Here is an 18,551-nt window from a genome sequence, read left to right as displayed (position 1 = left end):
TTGTGCTGTCATCCAGCAAAGAGAGGCGAATGCAATTGTCAGTGCTTTAGAAGTAAGCCCTAAGGTCTGCTCAACCGTATTAATACCTGCAAGCGTTAGGTATTCCTCCTACAAGAGGCTCATTCTCCTCATTCCACTGCACTGGGCTATGACCACAGGATTTGCTAGGGTCAATAAAAAGTGGGAGAGAGTGACATCTCCTACTTCCATTAAGACATTTAGGAAATAGCTCATGGGCACTGAACTGAGCTCCCAAAGTCCAGTTGAATAGTGGAAGGAGAGAGACTATGAGCAAAGGGGTCAAGACCATGATGGGTTCATCCACTGAAGCAGTTTACCTGAGTTAATAGGAGCTCACCAACTCCAGCAGGACTGGGAAAGAACAAGCATAGGACCGAACTAGTCCCTTTGAGTGTGGGTGACAGTTGCATTCCTGGAGCAGACTGAGGAGCTACTGGCAATGGCACCAGGATTTATCCCTACTGCTTGTACTGGGTTTTGGGGAACCTATTCTCTTTGGAGGAATACCTTGCTCAGCCTAGATGGAGTAGGGAGGGCCTTGGACTTTCCCCAAAGCAATGTGCCTTACCATCTCTGAGGAGTGGATGGGGGTTGGGGTTGGGGGAGTATGTGGAGGGAATGGGAGGAGGGGAGGGAGTGGGAACTTGGATTGGTATGCATAATGAAAAAAGATAGTTTGTTTTCTTTTTTAATAAATTTAAAAAATAAATAAATATAAAGAAAGAAATAGCTCACTGACTGCCATGTAGATTGTTTTCTCTGATGATAACCATTTCTTCAATTATCCAGCTGCATCTAACTGTCCTCTAATTCATTTTTGTTCCATCTGACTATCACAGTTGACTCAGAAGCCACAGCTTATAAGCTCAGTCCCACAAGACATCCCCGATATCAGACACAAATCCTAATGTCTAACTTTAGTTATGGTTTAGGTAAACAGCAGCGTTTCCTTAGGGCCAGTGGCAGGCCAGGCAGGGAGTCCTTGGCAGGTGAGAGACCTCAGAGGGTCAGCCAGGTAGCGAGCAGCCTTGGAGGGTGAGAGATGGATAGACATGCCATGCAGAGAAAGTGTGGGTATAGTTTATTTAGTGAGTTATGAAAGGGAAGGGAAGAAGGAGAGGGTGAGATAGAGAGAAAAAAACAGAGGGGGGGGAGGGGGAGAAGGGTGGAGAAGAAGAGGCAGAATCTACCTCTTTGGAAGAGAGAGAGAGAGAGTCTGCTCAAGCAGAAGGGGGAGTAGGCGGGGTCCGTCTCTTAAAGGGACAGGACAGACCATTATATTTCCATCTTTTTTATAATAAAAAGGTGGGAGGCTAGGCAAAACAGATTAAAGGAATTGGGATGGTGGATTCTGGAGACTACTTCCTGCTTACTGTGGGCATCATCTTGTTGCGGGGGGGAGAACCTGAGAAAGCTGGGCACTGGTCACATCCTGGGGTAGCTGGTCTCTTTACTCCTGTCCAGGGTTTGTGGTATGGAAATGTCTGGTGTCTCTTAGACCTGTTTAAGATATTGCAGAACAGAAGACAAAGTTAAGGTTAGGAAGAAAAAAAAATTAGGACCAGGGAATTGCGAGGGGTGTATCTGACTTGTTTAAAATGAATTCTTTAATTTGGCTCCCTGGAAATCACAAGAATGTTTTGGGTTTGTGAAAGTATAAGTTCTAAACAGCAGCATATTTATATCAGAATGACTGACAGATATTTTTGCATAATTAAAAGTATCTTTAAGACTATGAAAGGCAGCATGAGAATTTTGTTAACTTGTAGCTTATTCAAATTAGTTTGGTGAGTTTGTCTGTTTAAATGACAAAACCTCTCAGCTGTCAAACTGCATCAGAAATCTTTGAGAAGGATAAAATTATACTTGAGTTATTAATTAAAAAACGACAGAGAACTTACTTGGTTAGCACCTAGAGCTACTCCTCAGAGTCCTCCATGGTTGCTGAGGGTCGTATTTGCCTTTTGCTGTGTAGCGCAGGGCCTGTCAGACTCCAGAAGATCCTGTGGGCTAAGAAACCTGTAGGAAGACAGGCCTACCTTGACCTGAACAGCTAGGCTGTCGATTCCAGTGATTCTGTCCACTGTCTGTAGATCTTCAGTTTAGATGTAAGGCAGCTTTGCTCAGTGGTCAGCACTTGGCAGTTGAAGTGAACTGTGGATCAACACTGTACCCATCTGTCTTCTGTCTTCTTGGGAGGAACTAGGATGCTGCTGCTAGGAGTCAACCTGTCTCTTTTTGTTATGAAAAGTTTTTTTAATAATTAAGCATTTAAATGCCATATTCCCAGATCTCTGAGCAGTTGAGGGCTGTTGACCAGGTATAGATAAGTTAGAGAGTCTGCATGGAGAACTGGGTCCAAGCTTGACTGTACTGGCTTTCAGCTTTAGAGGTAAGATTTATACTTGTAAAAGACAGAAAGAAGAAAAATCTGCTTGCAATAGAAGCTTAACAGTAGAACTGACAATAGTAGAGAACAGCTTAATATATTTTAAAGCAGGCTTGGATTAAACATACCGTACTTTTGTAAGAGACTTAAAAGTCCATACCAATTGAAAACATGAGACTTACTGCTTTCTTAGTCTGGAATGAGATATAATGGACAGTTATAAACTTTAATAATAAACATATGTGTATTTAAGCCACATGTATGTACACACACATACACACATTAGAGTTAACTCAAGTTACATGTATGCACACACACACACACACACACACACACACACACACACATACACACAAATTAAACAGGAATTGGGCAAAGTAGATGCTTTTGGTGGGCCCTACTAAAGGTATGCCACTGCTCAAAAGCCACATTTAACAGAATTAGTAAGAGGAATTTAGAAACAAAACATAAGTAAACTGAAGAGGGGAGGAGGGTGGGGGGGAGAATAGGGGACCAGGAACTATGCAGGGAATCCCTCAGTAAAGATGGCGGGACTTGGTCACCTTACCTGGCCTTCAGTTAAGATGGCGGTGAAGTCACGTGTTGTATGGAAAAGCCACGTTTTTTGAGCTGCAGGTGTTTAAAATATAATAATAACAAAGGAGACATAGAGGCTGTGTAGAACATACATGTAAAACAGAATTATATCCATGTGGCTACATCATTCACACATTCTTTCATACATGGAGTAGAGAAGAAAATTACTCAGCACCATGATCCACCGCTGGGGAGCAAAGTCTGGAACTGGAAACAGCTGCCTTGAGAATCCAACTAACCTTGTCGGTTTCTGCGGGACCAGTGGTAGCGGTAGAGGGATAGAATAGAAGGAATGAGAGCAAGAGGAAAAGAGAATTTTCAGACAGGTGGGAAAGGCACTGCTCAGCAAAGGGAAAATCAGACAGGCCTGAGATACCCACAGGCGGGTGGAAATAGGACTGCCCAGAGAAAGGAAAAGTGGAGCTGGCGGACACCAGCAGAGTGGCGGGTGACTGATAGTTCTGAGGGTTTGTTTCCCATAGCAAAAAAAAAACGCGAAAGCAGCAAAAACAGCAAAGAACTCAATGTCTTCCCTCTCTAGAAAGGAGGAGTGGGTGGGGCTGAAGGGAGGAGTGGGTGGGGCTTGCCTCTTAAAGGGGCAGGACAGACCATTACAGTAGCGAAGTTGTGTTTCTGATCCTTGAACTATAAACCACATTCCCCATGACCTACTCCTCAAGTACAGTAATTGACTACAAAAGCTCAGATAGTGCTGGGGGATATGTTACTATACATCCCGGTTTATCACAAAGGAGACAATGAGGGGACAATGAAATGCACAGGCTGGCTATGGCTGGGGTGCACAGCTTTGGTGCACTCAGTAGGACCACCCCCTCCAGTGCCTCTGTATGGTCCCCATCCCTGAAGCTCCCAGTCACCTTACTCAATGGCTTCTATAAGGCATTCAGTCAGCTCTTCCTGTAGGTCAGTAGTGGAGATCAAAGGCCCAGCTGGTAATTCTATAAAATCCACTGAATAAGGAGACTGAGAAAGCTTTGGGGCTGGCAATCTTATTGAGAGTTACAGCTTGGTGCCTGAATTAGCCAGTGCTCTGGAGTTTTCGCGCTGAGCAGAGCGCCTGACTAACCCAAACGAGCAGGTAGCGTTGGCAAAAATCAACATTTAAACCACTGAATTTGAAGCTGTTTCTTTCACGAATACGACCTGGTCAGTTACAGGAAATGTACATCAGAAATACAGCCTTACAGCGTTTTTGTGCTTTTAGTTAATCCAAAGACATGTTACAAGATGGAGGAAAGCAATTTCTGTTTAGCTCAGATTTTAAAACTGTTGGAGTAGGCTATTGAACTCCAGTTTTTCCATCTCATGGGAGTGGTCCTAAGAATAATTTAAGTGCTAAAACTATCTTGGGAAAAACTGATCTCTGGTGATTTAGACCAGTCATAAATTTCTAAGGTAAACTGGTCTCTGAACCTTCCCTAAATTCCTATACAAGGTGACCCTGAGCTAAACACTAACTGTCTGAACATTTAACTGCATTTCTGTGAGTCTTTGGACAACCCTGCTTATTGTAGCCCTCCAGAGCTGTGCTTCTGTAATTAACACAATTGAGAACCGACTGGGCAGGTGGAGGCTGTTTGCTCCCATTGGGCAGTTTATGCAGACTTCTCTGGACTTACTCAAGCCTCCAGAGTTTTCCTCTTCAGTTACCTTGTACCATGGTAACAGCTTCCAAAGATTCCTTCACGTGTTAAGAAAAATAGACCAATCAGGTGTTAAAACACCAAGTTACCAAAATTGCTAGTAAATAAATTTCAATGTTTTACGCAAAGGATTGCTTAAAGAATTTCTTCAGTGAAGAGCAAAGGGTAATAAAGCCATTGGGCAGAAAGTCTGCAGCTCCAGAGCATCAAAGGGAAAAGCAGAAGTATTAGCTTGGGATCACTGACAGACAGGAGAGAGCCACTTCCTCAGAAGAGTTGAAGGGCCTGAAGTCTCTCTAAGAGATGTGTGAAAGCCATGCGCAGGTGTTGCTGGGGGCTTAGGGATCTCATCCGGGCAGAGCTTTGGGGGAAGAAAAGCGTCAGTTCCCAACAATCTCAAACAAAAACGGTAAATGGGGTGGGGGGGAGAAGGGCGGAGGCACAAGGCAGGATCTGATGATCTTCCTATCAGACGTTCCCAGGATCCTGATAACCGCAGGTGTTATCAGTCAAATCAGCTTTCCAGGGTTTTCAGTCATTAACCCATCAAAGATGATCTCAAGTTCCAGACCACAATGCTACAAAGTGAGACTGTGTTCCAAACAAACAAATAAATAAATAATCAAGGTAAATAATGGGGAACTTTTTCCAATTTTGTGGGATGTGAATTAGAGCAAAAGGGAGGACCCGAGAAGATGGTTCAGTGGGTCACGTGCTTGTCTACAAAGATGAGACCTGAGTCCAGATCTGGTCCCACAGAAAAGCTAGGGGCGGTAGCCAGCATTTGTAATCTTATGCTCCCATCACAAGCCAGGAGACAAGAGTCCCCAGAGGGTCAACAGGGGCTAGCCTGAGATATACACAATAACTAACAACAGACATTGTTGTAGAAGTAAATCTGCTGGCCAGGTCTCTCACCTGGGTACCTTGTCCCTTTAAGAGACAAGCTTTGCCCACTCCCAATCTCCCCCTTCCCTCCAAGGCAAGGCAAGTGGATCTTCTCCCTCTCCAGCCCATACTTTTTCTGTCCATCCATCTTCCGACCATGTAGCTACTGCCTCTCTCTCTTCTCCTCTTCCCTTCTCTCCTTCTCCCCTTCTTACTTCTCTTTCTTCTTACCTCCTCCCCCCACTAAATAAACTCTATGCCCAAGCTCTCTCTGTATCTCTCTGTCTCCCTCTCTCCAGGAGACCAGCATAGCCTTGGGTCACTGCATCATGAATGATAACAGACACCCTGTTTCAAGCAAGGTAGCAAGGATAACACTTGGGGTTATCTTCTAACACACACACACACACACACACACATATGCCACGGCACACCCACACACCCTCACTATATAATACACGTGTATGTGTGCGTGCATGCACACACACACACACACACACACACACACACACACACACACCCCACCACCACCACTAACACCACCACTACTACACACATACAGAGTTGTACCCTGCTTTGAGAATCTTTCTTTTGATTCTTTTATCATAATAATATGCAAACGTATCTAAACGTTGGCAGATAAACACAAACACAGCCATCAGCCAGCTTCATCTCTCAACTCCTGGTCATTTTGGTTTTTTTACTCACATCTCTTTCAAGCTGCCCTAAATTATTTTGAGGTAACCCCACCCAAAGTATCACCTGTGATAGAATCAAGTTTGTACATGCTCCTAAGTGAAAACAGTTTTCCCTCTAAACAAAAGCAAAATTGACAACAACATTTCCTTGATAGTCTTAAAATTCTAGTCCTCGTCCTAGCTCCCTGAGTGGCCTTCAGGTTTTCATAGTTTATGACGTTGATATGTGCACAAGTCAGCACACTGACTGCAACTGGTGATTTGCCTCGAGTCTCTTCTGCTCTATCTCCAAGCATCTTTCCTTGTAGATGCCATAATTGTTAAAGAAACAGACCTCCCCAGCTAGCCTGAAAAGTTGTTACTTTACCCGAGAGTGTAATAGGTGTCAATGAACATTCCTTTGAATCTTTCCCTATTGATCAGACGTTGATAGTTTGATCCATGGTTAGATTAGACTTGCGTACATTTGGATGAATTTGGGAGGGAAACCTCTTCCTGGGTAAATGGCATATTTCAACATAGACAACATTATTCGTACTTTTAAAGTTCTCCATCTAGGGTCCATGCCAGCCTTCTTAGGTTGACTCCTTTTGCATTGTCTTGGTTGGTTTCCTTATGTTGAGTACAAGTGTTGTATAAGTGTTGAAGATCTCCACAAAAATGCAGACTGAGGAATGAGAAAATGAAAATAAAGAGCCAAAGAAAGATGACTACAAACTTTTTCAAATGGTGACTGAAGGGCCTTGATTTTATAGGTTATAGAGCTATAACTCTCTCTGGGCTGGAGAGAGAGAGTTCAGTTCCCAGTGGCTAACAACAGTTCTGTAAATTCCCTTCCAGAGGCTCTGGAGCCCTCTTCTGGCCTCCGCAGCCTTTGCATGCCCATGGCGCACAGACATAATATGGGCAAACCCACCAAGATGCACAAAATAAAAGTAAATATATCTTTAAAAGAAAAAAGGAAGACAAAACAGAACTGGGCTCTAGAGATGAGGCAAGGAAGATTGTGAGAACAAAGTCTTCTTTGACTGCTCTGTGAGTTCAAAGTTAGTCTGAAAACACAAAGAGAAAAAAGATACAAGAAAAGAGGGAGCCATGGTAGTAATCTAACGGCAAAGGAGTGTCTCTAACCGTACCGGTTGACAGAAGGCTGGATAGTGACCTCCATCTCTTCTGTATTGATTCTGAAGGATTTCTCAATTTAAGGCATAAGAACAGTATCTTAAACTGTAGCTTGTGGGAGGTCACCTGCACACAAGGTGTGAGTAGAGGCCAGAAAGGACAAGGAGCAAGTGTCCCTCGGTTTCCAGGAGGGTCATCCTGCCTGAGTTCAGTGTCACTGAGTAGAGTGCCTCCTGAATTCTGAGATGGCAAATCTGTGTTCCTGTAAGCCACTAAGTTTATGGTTCTGAGTTCCAAGAGTGGTAGGAAATTAACACAACTACGAAGGAATATATCACACGCCAAACAGACAGTCAAAACTGCAACAGTCTGAGTTCTCAGGCTTTGGAGAGTGAAGAAGGATTCTCAGCACTGAGGACAGAAGTCAAGAGTGTGGGAAACATGACTGTGTGGGTTAGGTTTGTGAACGTGATACAAAATAGTCAGAGGGATTTTAACTGAGGCGTTGTCACCATCAGCCTGGCCTCTGGACATCTCTGTGGGTCGTTTTCTTAATTAATAATTGATGTGGGAGGGCCTAGTATTTTCTTGAGCCCAGTAGGAGCAGTGTACCATGTGAGCATATGGGTCTGAGATGTATAAAAAAGCAAGCTGGGCAAGCCATAGAGTGCACGTCAGTGGGTAACATGCCCCTGTGGTCTCTGCTTCAGTCTCTCTCTCCAGGTTTCTGCCTTGGTTTTCCTCAACGATGGATGGTGATGTGGATGTGTAAGCTAATAAACCCCCTCTTCCACAAGTTGCTTTAGCCATGATAGTGATCACAGCCGCAGGAAGCAAACCAGGACCATGGCCTAGCAGAGTAAATGTGTGCATGCTTTCCCCCAATTCGGAGATAATTGTGCAGAATGAATTTAACAGCAGCAGTGTTTGTGATAACAAAAATACCACACCCTAAATATTCAACATAGGGCTTACAGGGCAGACTTGTGAAATGGGTTGCCATGTTCTTGAGAAAGGGAGTGGACCAGAGCTATACACATTGTCTGGATACACATTTAATTCAAGCAGACATGAGTGAAATCGGATGATGAAAGTTTCTTTTACATGAATTGAAAACAGAGAAACCAATAGAAATAAAGAGGGTGTGTATTACATGCTAAAATGATAAATGAACACTAGCAAGCAAGTAACACTGACATCAGAGTGTTGCCCTGGAACAGGTAGAGCAAGACAAGGCTTCAAAGAGATGGGAACTGTCATTAATAGCATCTGAATTTGTGTGATTCCAGTTCATAACAATAAGCAGTCCATAGCCATAGCTAAAGTTCAACTGAAAGAAAAAAAACCCTTAAAATTGTAGGATTCATCTTTGCAGGACTATTCTGTTCTTTCAAGGATACACAGATATGGAACCTAAGATTTTGCAGTCTCTTCTTTTTTGACTAGAAGATCATTTCTAGCATGATGTTGGGTATGTTGATAGTAGGTCTCTTAGTTTAGGCTACTGTTGCTTCCATGGAACACCATGGCCAAAACAACTCTGGGAGGAAAGGGTCTATTTGGCTTACACTTCTTTATCTCTGCTCATCATCAAAGGAGGTCAGCACAGGAACTTAACCAGGACAAGAACCTGAAGGCAGAAGCTGGTGCAGAGGCCATGGCTTGCTCCTCATGGCTTTCCCAGTCTGCTTTCTTATTGACATAAAACCATCCTGCCCGGTGGGTATCTATCACTACAGTGAGAAGGGACCAGGGATAATAGAGCCAGTTAATGAGGTAAATTAAAGTCTCATACAAGAGCCAACTTTATTAGGAGCCTCAGATGATTTATACACTAGTAGTTAAGACTGGCCACATGAGTGAAGTTCTCATGAGTTCAAGCTGTATACAATCCCAAGCACAAGACACACATGGCAAAACATGTTTTCCATACAATCATATAAAGGATATTTTAAACATTTGATTGAGTACCAAGGGCAAGCAATAATGAGTAATCTGAAGTAAACTCACTCCTGTCTACTATACCCAGAAGGAGCATTCCAAGAACAAGTCCATGTTTTGAGGAAACTGAGGTCACAAGACTCTTCTCCTGTTTTCTTGGAGTTTTCTAACAAGCATACTTCATATGACTCTCTACTTGGACTGTGTTCTGACAGGTATCAATTGAAAATTTTTAAGGTATGCCACTAGATAATACTGGTAGCTAGTGTTCAGCTGTCACTTAGAGGTGATGTCTTGCCGGGAGGATACAGTATAGCTACAATTTAGGGCTAAGGTTCTATATTATGGTATAGAGATGTAGTTAGGTTAGTAGACCACTTGTCTAGAATATATAAAGCCTTGGGTTTGATCCCCCGTACCACACTCCTATAATCCCAATGTTCCATTCCAGAGACAGAAGCAGGAAGATTCAAGTTCTAGGTTATCCTACATAGCAAATCTAAGGCTGGTTCCAAAAATATTGCATTAGATTTTGTTCATAAACCAGGAAAAAATTAATTTGACCGTCTCTTATCTAGATTTTTTTAAATTTGTGCATGTGCACAGGGTGCAGGGTACATATGGAAGTGAGAGACCAATGCTTTTACATTAGCGTTCAAAATAACAGTGCTAACACTGTTAGCTGTATAGAGCCATTTACTTGCTATCACTTGTGTTCATAACCCCTTTCCAGTTGCTTCCAAAGAAAGGAAGGCCTGTGATTCTTCAACCTAGATTCTTTTGAAAACATTTGTTCTTGAGAAGGAAAAAAATGAATAGAATTGGAGTGGAAAAAATCCTCCATTTTGTGTAGGAAAACATAATTCCAACCAGTGTATGGATTTACCAAATGGGAGATTTTACATAGGGAATACCTGGCCATCCTGTCATAGCTGGGAGAGCCTAGCCAGGGCTCTACCAGACTTCAGACGTGGCATGTGAGGTGTCTAGGTGCAAGTGCCACACATAGTTGCATCTTAAAAATGATCTTCACTTCCCTAATCATCCAATGTCAAACATCATCTGTGTTCAGCTGAGGTCAAAAGAGAGCACAGCAAAAGGGTCCATTATTCACTGAGCGTTGGCCCTAAGTATCACAAGTTGAAGACTGAAGAGAAGGCTTTTAGCAAAAGTGGACAGATGGCATGGCGGTCTTCCTCCAAGGTTTCAGAAAGCAGTGTTCTGTAGGAGTCAGGACTTTTTTTGGAGCACAGCAATGGGAAGCTGGGCTCTGCAGAGAATAAATACAGTGCTCCTGTGCTCACATTTTAACCTCAGGAAACTTGATGGAGCGACATTGCAGGGACCTACTTGACAGATTGCAGTAGGCCTTCAATTGCAACCCCACACTTTGCTGGATACAAGGGACGTGATCTTACGAAAGGCTGCAAAATTAATAGGTATAGAAAGAAAAGAATATTGAAGCCTGGTGTATGTGTCCGTTAATAAAATTATTGAGGTTGCTCTTAAAGAAAATGCTGTGTTTATCTCACGGTCTTTCCAAAGCCAGTTACTCTTCTGACAGTGCTGACATGAGTGCTAGTTTGCTCGCTCTGTGATTTGCATAAGCCTCATGGTGTCAATTGCTCTATTAACCATGTTTAAATACTGCAACACTTTAGCTCTGATGGTTTTTTTTAGATTAAAGTTCAATTTTAATTTTTTAAACTTTCTTTTCATTTATTCTTTGTGTCTTCCACATAATGCATCTTGGTCCCCTTCATTTCTTGTTCCTGTGCATTGCCCTCTGCCCTTGCAACACCTCCAAATTAGAGGAAAAAGAAAAGAAAGGAAAAGAAAAGAAAAGAAAGGAAAAGGAAAGAAAAGAAAAGAAAAGAAAAGAAAAGAAAAGAAAAGAAAAGAAAAGAAAAGAAAAGGGGAAATCTCATCATAGCAGCTGCAGCATGACATAGTGAGTCACGCAGTGAACCCTGTTGTCCATGCATCTTTACTTGCAGGTGTTCATTGCAAAGAGTCATTGGTCTGGTTCGAGGCCACTGGTTTCTACCACACTATTAATGCTGGGCTCTCACTGGAATAACTCATGTTTCAGAGTCAGAATGTTCAGTGATTGGTTGGTTTCCTGTCCATGGATTGGTTAGTTTCATTGGTCAGTTGGTCGGGGCAAATATGGCTCTGATTTCAGGGCAAAACTGTGTTTCGTTCACCGGTTCTTTGGGTCTTCTGGCTCTAATCTTAGAGTCAAGGTACATTTTTCACTGACTCTGATTCTAGCGACAAAGTGTGTTTCTTTGGCACTGGTTTCAGAGTCAGGGCATGTTTCTTTGGTTCTGGGTTCAGAGCTAATGGTGTTTCTTTCCCTGGTTCTGGTCTCAGATCCAGAGTGTGTTTCTTTCACTGGCTCTGGGTTGAGTCAGGTTGCTCAGGGATTGGTTGGTTTCCTGCTCCAGTTGACCCTTTCCCCTATATCACTTACGTGTTAAGTGTGGACAGTTGTGAGGATGAAGCATCTTTGTCAAATATTTGAAATTCAACAGAACATTTCCTCATTCTCTCTCATCCATGTTGTTTATGTATATCACTAAAATCTCATGGTTACATACTTAAGACTTCTAGCTGGGATCTAACATTTTGGAGTTGTGTTGCTACGATGGTCTTAGCTTCACCCAAGAGGAATGATTTCCCCTTCTCTTAAACATACCCATCATTATGCGGGGATGTGTTATGTTTTATTTTAGATCTTCTGGATTTTCGAAGGAGAGAAGGTGCTAGGATTATCTTGGTCTTCTTCTCCATAAAGTTCAATTTTCAAGAACACAATTGGAACCCAAAACACGTGATGTAGGTGTGCTTTGTCCCCTGAGGGCTGTCACTGCTTTCCAGCTGTCAGGGCAAAGACATGGATGTGTTCAGTAGTCTGTGTCCAAAGCTTTTTCAACCAGACTTTCTACATATAACCATCTGTGTCTACGTTTCCTGAACATAAATTCAGTCTCTCCGATATGTATCCTCTACTCTGTGGGTCATTGGTGTGTCTGTCTTTTCTTACATAATGCAATTTTCCTCTCCTCAGTAAGAAATCTGGATTCCATCATGTCAAATATTTGCTTCTTCGTTCAGTTCCAATAGAAATTCATCGGTATTTTGGAGCTGTACCTGTATCCTTACAGGAAACACTTTTATCAGCTGAATAACCTTCTAGACTTCACTTACTTCTAAAGTTGCCTAGGTCAGTCCCCCTCCATATGTATGCACACCATGACCTTGACTTTTGAGAGAAAAAAGAAGCCGGAGATAATTCACTGGTAAGCCATAACACTTGGTAGTTTTACTTACAAATGAGAGAGATAAAGCAAGAATCAAGAACTCGGATCACACATCTAATAATCCCTGTGGGAGAGTCCCCTTCAGGGAAAGGAATTCACAGGCTAGAAGGTAATAGCTCCTTTTACTTCAAAGAGAAGGTTGAGAGCCGGAGCGCTGAAGATATTGATTTGATTGAAGCTCCACTCTCAGCTGTCGTATTGTGCCCGCAGCCCAGCTGCACAGACAGAAGCAATCCCTGAGGGTGGAAGGGTTTTGTTCGACCCCTGAAGCCAGGAAGGATGGACAGCGAGTCTTCTCTAGTTTGCCTTCTGCATTCAAGGCAGCTGCAGATTCGAGCAGACACTATGTGCTTTCAGGCAGCAGGGATTATCGTGATGTAAGAGCTTGAAATGTCAAGGAAATGCTTCCTTTATAAATTCAACTCCTGAGCAAGGCTAAACCTCTGAGGGCAATAATGATTAGAAAATAAGATCTCACTACCAAAAACTAAAGGTAGGATAATTCTTCTTATTTCTTTAGTTACCAAACACCTGTTTCAGGCTTGCATCTTTTCTTTTAGAGAGTAGTTTCCCCAAATCAATTTCCCTTTTTTATGTTTTTAAAGAACTATATGACATCTAATGCCTGGAAAAGTCTATTTTGTGAAATGATGAGTCAATCAGCCATTTGTGTAGGTGAATATGTTTGTCATCATGAATAAGTGAATTGACTACATGTGTCATACAACATATGCTGTCTTACAGTTGAACTGAGCAGTAGCAAGACGTTTTGTGATCAAGGCACGCTGTTTTAGCTTTCCTGTACTATTCTGGTTGGAATATGAGAAAGGTTTTAAAAGCCGATCTCTTGCTTTGAAGCTGTTTGGAAGTGTTGGAACTGACTCTCAGGAAGGAAATCTGCCTACATTCTCTCACATCTTCAAACCCTCCTCCTCCCTTTTCATACGCAGAAGGCACAAAGGAAAATGAACTGCTCTTTGATATCTACCATTATACGGCATTTGAAAAGACAGATGTCTATGGAAACAACAGATTATTCTATAGCTAGGGTGCCACAGCAAAAGAGAGGAATTTAGAGCTTACCTACAGGGACTTTGTCCAATAGCAAATATGTCCGTAAACATTGGTCAGGTGCTAACTGGAAATAAAGGCTAGCTGCTGCTCACATTCCAGGTTGAAAGGATTCTGATAATAGATGTGGAAAAGGGAGAGTGCTGTCATCGACTAGCAATGCCTGGCACCGGGGAGTCAACGAGGAAGGCTGGCAAAGTTACTGCATTTGCTTTGTCTAATACATGCCATTAACTATTTATGATGAAATTGATGCACGCGTAGTCCAGACAGTAAAGCTGTGTTACTTTAATCTGATATTTTATGTGAAAGTCATTCTGTTTTTATGCTCTACTGATGGCAATTTTTCTTATTCTGTTCAACCCAGAATCATAAACTATATTGTCTAAAGTGATTGTGAAGTACGGTGCCCCTAAATATTTTTCCCCTGAAGCTGGCAATGCTGTCTTGACTGCACGGGGACAGATGCTGCCCTACCCTATCTCTTAACTTCCTGCAGTGACAGGAGGAAGTTAGCACAGTGGCATGAGGACTCTCAAAGACCGTGCCCTGGTCCCTGCCATCTGCTCTGAGCTGGCTCCTGCCACTCCTGACCCTTCTCCCACTTCCTGTCTCCTCTGCAGTGCAGCTACACTAGTCTCTGAGCAGGGCTTGTTGCATGCAGCTGATCCTGAGGGCTTAGAGATTTGCCCATTCTTCCATCAGCCCTACCTTACCCCAGGCATTTGCTCAAGTTCTTTGCAGGAAATGATGCAGTATTTGCACGTGACTTGCACACAGCCCCCTGGGCACTGTAAACCACCTCTGGCTGATCCTAACACCTGACACAGCATAAGTACTGTGTAAAAAGCTATTATACCATATTGTTTAAGAATAATAATACGGAATGTTTCTGCATGAGTTTTGCACAGTTATAATTGCTTTTCTAATATTTATATCCATGATTTGTCAAAGCTGCCAGTACAGAGCCTGTAGGTACAAAAGAGAATCTTCTTTTTTACTTTATACCACTATAATAGAACATAAGGTGTAGACGGAGGCTGCTTGTTCCTTCCCGGCCACCAGATCTTTAATGAAACTGTATTAATTGCATCACTGCTTGGCCTATTAGCTTGGGCATATTTCTAGCTCACTCTTACATCTTAAATTAACCCATTTCTATTAATCTGAACATCAGCATGAGGTCGTGGCTTACCAGCAAGATTCCAGCCTCTGTCTCCTCCAGGTGGATAAACCTACTCATTCCTCCTCTATCTGCTTGGAATTCCTGCCTTACCCTATTCTGCACTGCAATAGGCCCAAAGCAATAAGATTCCTTATTAACCAATGGTGTTCACGGCACACGGAAGGGAATCCCACATCAATAAGGAACATTGTTTGTGCTCACTGCTAGAGTCCGGAACCTCACACTAAAATACTGGATGACACCTGGTAGATGTTCAAGAAGCAAACCGAGTGATTAGTAGACTCATCTTAGCTATAAGTTCTGCTGCAGTGCTAACTGTAGACCTGCAACTCCGCTCAGACCCCAGACGAGAGAAGTGGGCAGCTTCATGATCTGTCTGAGCTCTCCCTCCCATCTAGTCAGGTTTTTACCCCCTCCTAAGCAATGGCCAGAGGAAGGCATTCAGGGTCAAGTGAGCTCAAGGGAAGCTACATTTTCTCTAGTATACTTTCTCTGGAAGTTATCCAAACTTACGGGTAGAGCAAGGCAATCAAAATGACCTGACAGGCTCTTTTACCAAAACTTGGCTTCCTTGGTTAAACCCAAGCCTTTGTGCAGAACCAGCACTGTAATGGCTATTAATTCTATTCTAAATATTCTTTTTTAAGATTTAATTTTATTTATTCTTTGTATGTGGGTGTCTCTGTGTGTATGTGTATGTATGAATGCATGTATGTGTATTTATGCCACATGTGTGCAGGTGTCTGAGGGAGTAAGAAGAGAATGTTAGATTCCCTGGCCAGTTGCAGAATGCCAATAATGAGAAGTGAACCAGAGAGTCTCAGAAGAGCACCAAGGGCTCTTAGTAAATGAGCTGACTCTCCAGTTCCTCAAATTATCCTCGTTAAGGAGAAAATTAACTGGAGAGTCGACCCAGAATGTCCAGAAGTCTCCTTCAACTTGCAAAGCAAAAATCTGAGGAATCTCAGTCTAAACAAAAAGCCAACAGCAAGCACAATCTTTTTCTTTCTAAATGACATCATCGGTGAGGAAACCTCTTCAGGGTGGGCACCTTCTCACGTGGCTTCCTACTGGGCATGCAGCTCTCGATTCTTTGATAACTGTAAGGCACCTAACAGGACTCTGGGACACAGTATGAGCCACTCTGCTTATGGCTGTCACAGACACTCGGACTGTTTAGACCTCATTCCCAGAAGGGAATAGCAGCATTCGGAAATGTGAGTAGAGATGCAAAATTTTGGGTTCTTGCCCTTGAATGTTTGAATCAGAAACTCTGGAGGAGATCCCAGTGTTCTGTGTTCCTGCAAGCCTTCCAGATGCTTCTGCTGAACCCAGGCTTGGTAATCACTGGTTTAGAATAATCAACAGAGACCTCCCAGGAAGATGTTTGCAGCATTCTGATGCCAAGGTAGTGGAGTATACGAGGGTGTCACAAAGCCGCCACCAACTATCCTGGTCTGTTGTGTGGATTGGAGCAATTAAAGCGCTGAATCTCACAAAACTGCAGCTCCAGGATGACCAGAATAGTTAAACATTGCTGAATATTTGCTTTTAAGTAGGGGCCTCCTCTGCCTACGATTTAATCAGGCCAGGACTGCCGAAGTAAGCCACATTATCCTATCTATCAGAAGGCCTTGTTTCTTGACTGGGGAAGGGGTAGGAGGAGTGAGGGAAGGGAGAAGGCTCTGCTTAGCTCAGATATGCCTTTCTCTGTTCAGTCTTCCTGAGGAAGGTAAGATTCATGTTACAGGTCCAACCATCTCTGGTACATCCAATGTAGGATGCATGTTAATCCAATGTAAGCATCCAATGTAAGATGCATGTTACAGATCCAAGCATCTCTGGTATAGAATGTTAACATTTGTTCATTTCTCAAGAAGATAAAAGAGCATGTGAACTTCTTAACAAAAATGCAATTACGTTCTCTAAGAACTATCCATATGCTCCGGATCTATCTTTACTTAAAATAAGAATTGTTTATATTTAATAAGGCCTTGAGATAGCTAATTATATTATATTAGCAGTGTTAAATATTCACGAGGATATAATCAAGCTGTTTACAACTTTTTCAGGTGGAAATAAATCATTAATAATCCATTTGCCACGTCTGAGAGTGCATTAAACAGGGTACTCTCGGGAGCAGAATGTGCACGTGTGAAAGCCCAAGCAAGTCATCGTGGTGGTGAAGACACAGCAGTAGAAAATGCACAGAGCAAAGCAGACTAGAATTATAGTGGTTTGAAAAAGCTAGAGCTTTAGTAATAAGAACCATACAAGGAATCTACAGGGTGGAGGAAACATGAGCTTGCCTGAAAAGAAAGTGCATCTTCCGCCTTCTTTGAGTGTTCTGAAGGAGCTTCCCATTCCTATTCTCTATGGCTTCTAGTTTAAAATACTTTTGTTGGGCAATAGCTCAGCAGGTAAAGCACATGCCCCACCAGCATGGGGACCTGAACTTGGATCCCCAGGACCTGCATAAGTGCTGGGAAGGCAGAGTAGTGACCCTTGGGGAGCCCCATGCTGAGGAAGCAGAGACCGAAATCTGCAGGGCAAGCTGGCTGGACAGTAGTCCAGAAAGACAGAGAGTTCTGGATTTAAGTAAAGACTCTGCCTCAATATAAATTTGAGAGTGATTAAGGAAGTTACCTGACATCACCTCCACCTGCTCAGGCTTCCACACAGGTGCATATACATGCACATGCCTGAATGAACATGCATACATACATGCATGCAAATTGCACACACACAGGCCCTCACCTGATTTAAAAAACACTAAAACTGTAAAAATAGTAACACTCAATTTTTTAAATTTATTTATTCTTCTCTCATATATTACATCCTGACTACAGTTTCCCCCTTCCTCCATTACTCCCAGTTTCTCCCCCCCCCCATCTTCCCTCTCCCCAAGATCCACTCCTTTTCTTTTTCCCTTCAGAAAGAAGCAAGCTCCCTGCCCCAGGGATATCAACCAAACATAGGCTAACAAGTTGAAATAAAACTAGACACGTACCCACATATCAAGGCTGGAAAAGACAACCCAGCAGGAGGAAAGGGATTCTGACAGCAGGCAAAAGAGTCGGAAACAACCCACACTTCCACTGCTTGGAGTCCCACAGGAACACCCAGCTACACTACCATATGGTATATGCAAAGGAAAAGGACCTAACTCAGACCCATACAGGCTTCCTGATTGTCACCAGTCTCTGGGAGCCCCTATATTTTAGTTGGGTTTCTATTACTGTGAAAAGACACCATGACCACGGCAACTCTTATAAAGGAAAACATTTAATTGAGGTGGAGGCTCACAGTTCAGAGGTTCAGTCCATTAGCTTCATGGCAGGAAGTATGGTTATATGCAGGCAGACATGGTGCTGTCTACAACTTGATCAGAAGGCAGCAGGAAGTGGACTGAGACAATGGGCGGTATCTTGAGCATATGAGACTTCAAAGGCCATCTCCACAGTGATGCACTTCTTTCAACAAGACCACACCTACTCTGACAAGGTCACACCTCCTAATATTTCCACTCCCTATGAGATTATTTGGGCCAATTACATCCAAAGTACCACACTCTATGAGTCCTGTTTAGTTCTGTGGGCCATGTTCTTATGGTGTCCTAGACCCCTCTGCTTCTTACAATCCTCTCCC

This window comes from Myodes glareolus, chromosome 16, assembly GCF_982192425.1.
Source record: "Myodes glareolus chromosome 16, mMyoGla1.1, whole genome shotgun sequence".
Lineage (NCBI taxonomy): Eukaryota > Metazoa > Chordata > Mammalia > Rodentia > Cricetidae > Myodes > Myodes glareolus.
This window is presented reverse-complemented; position numbering follows the sequence as displayed.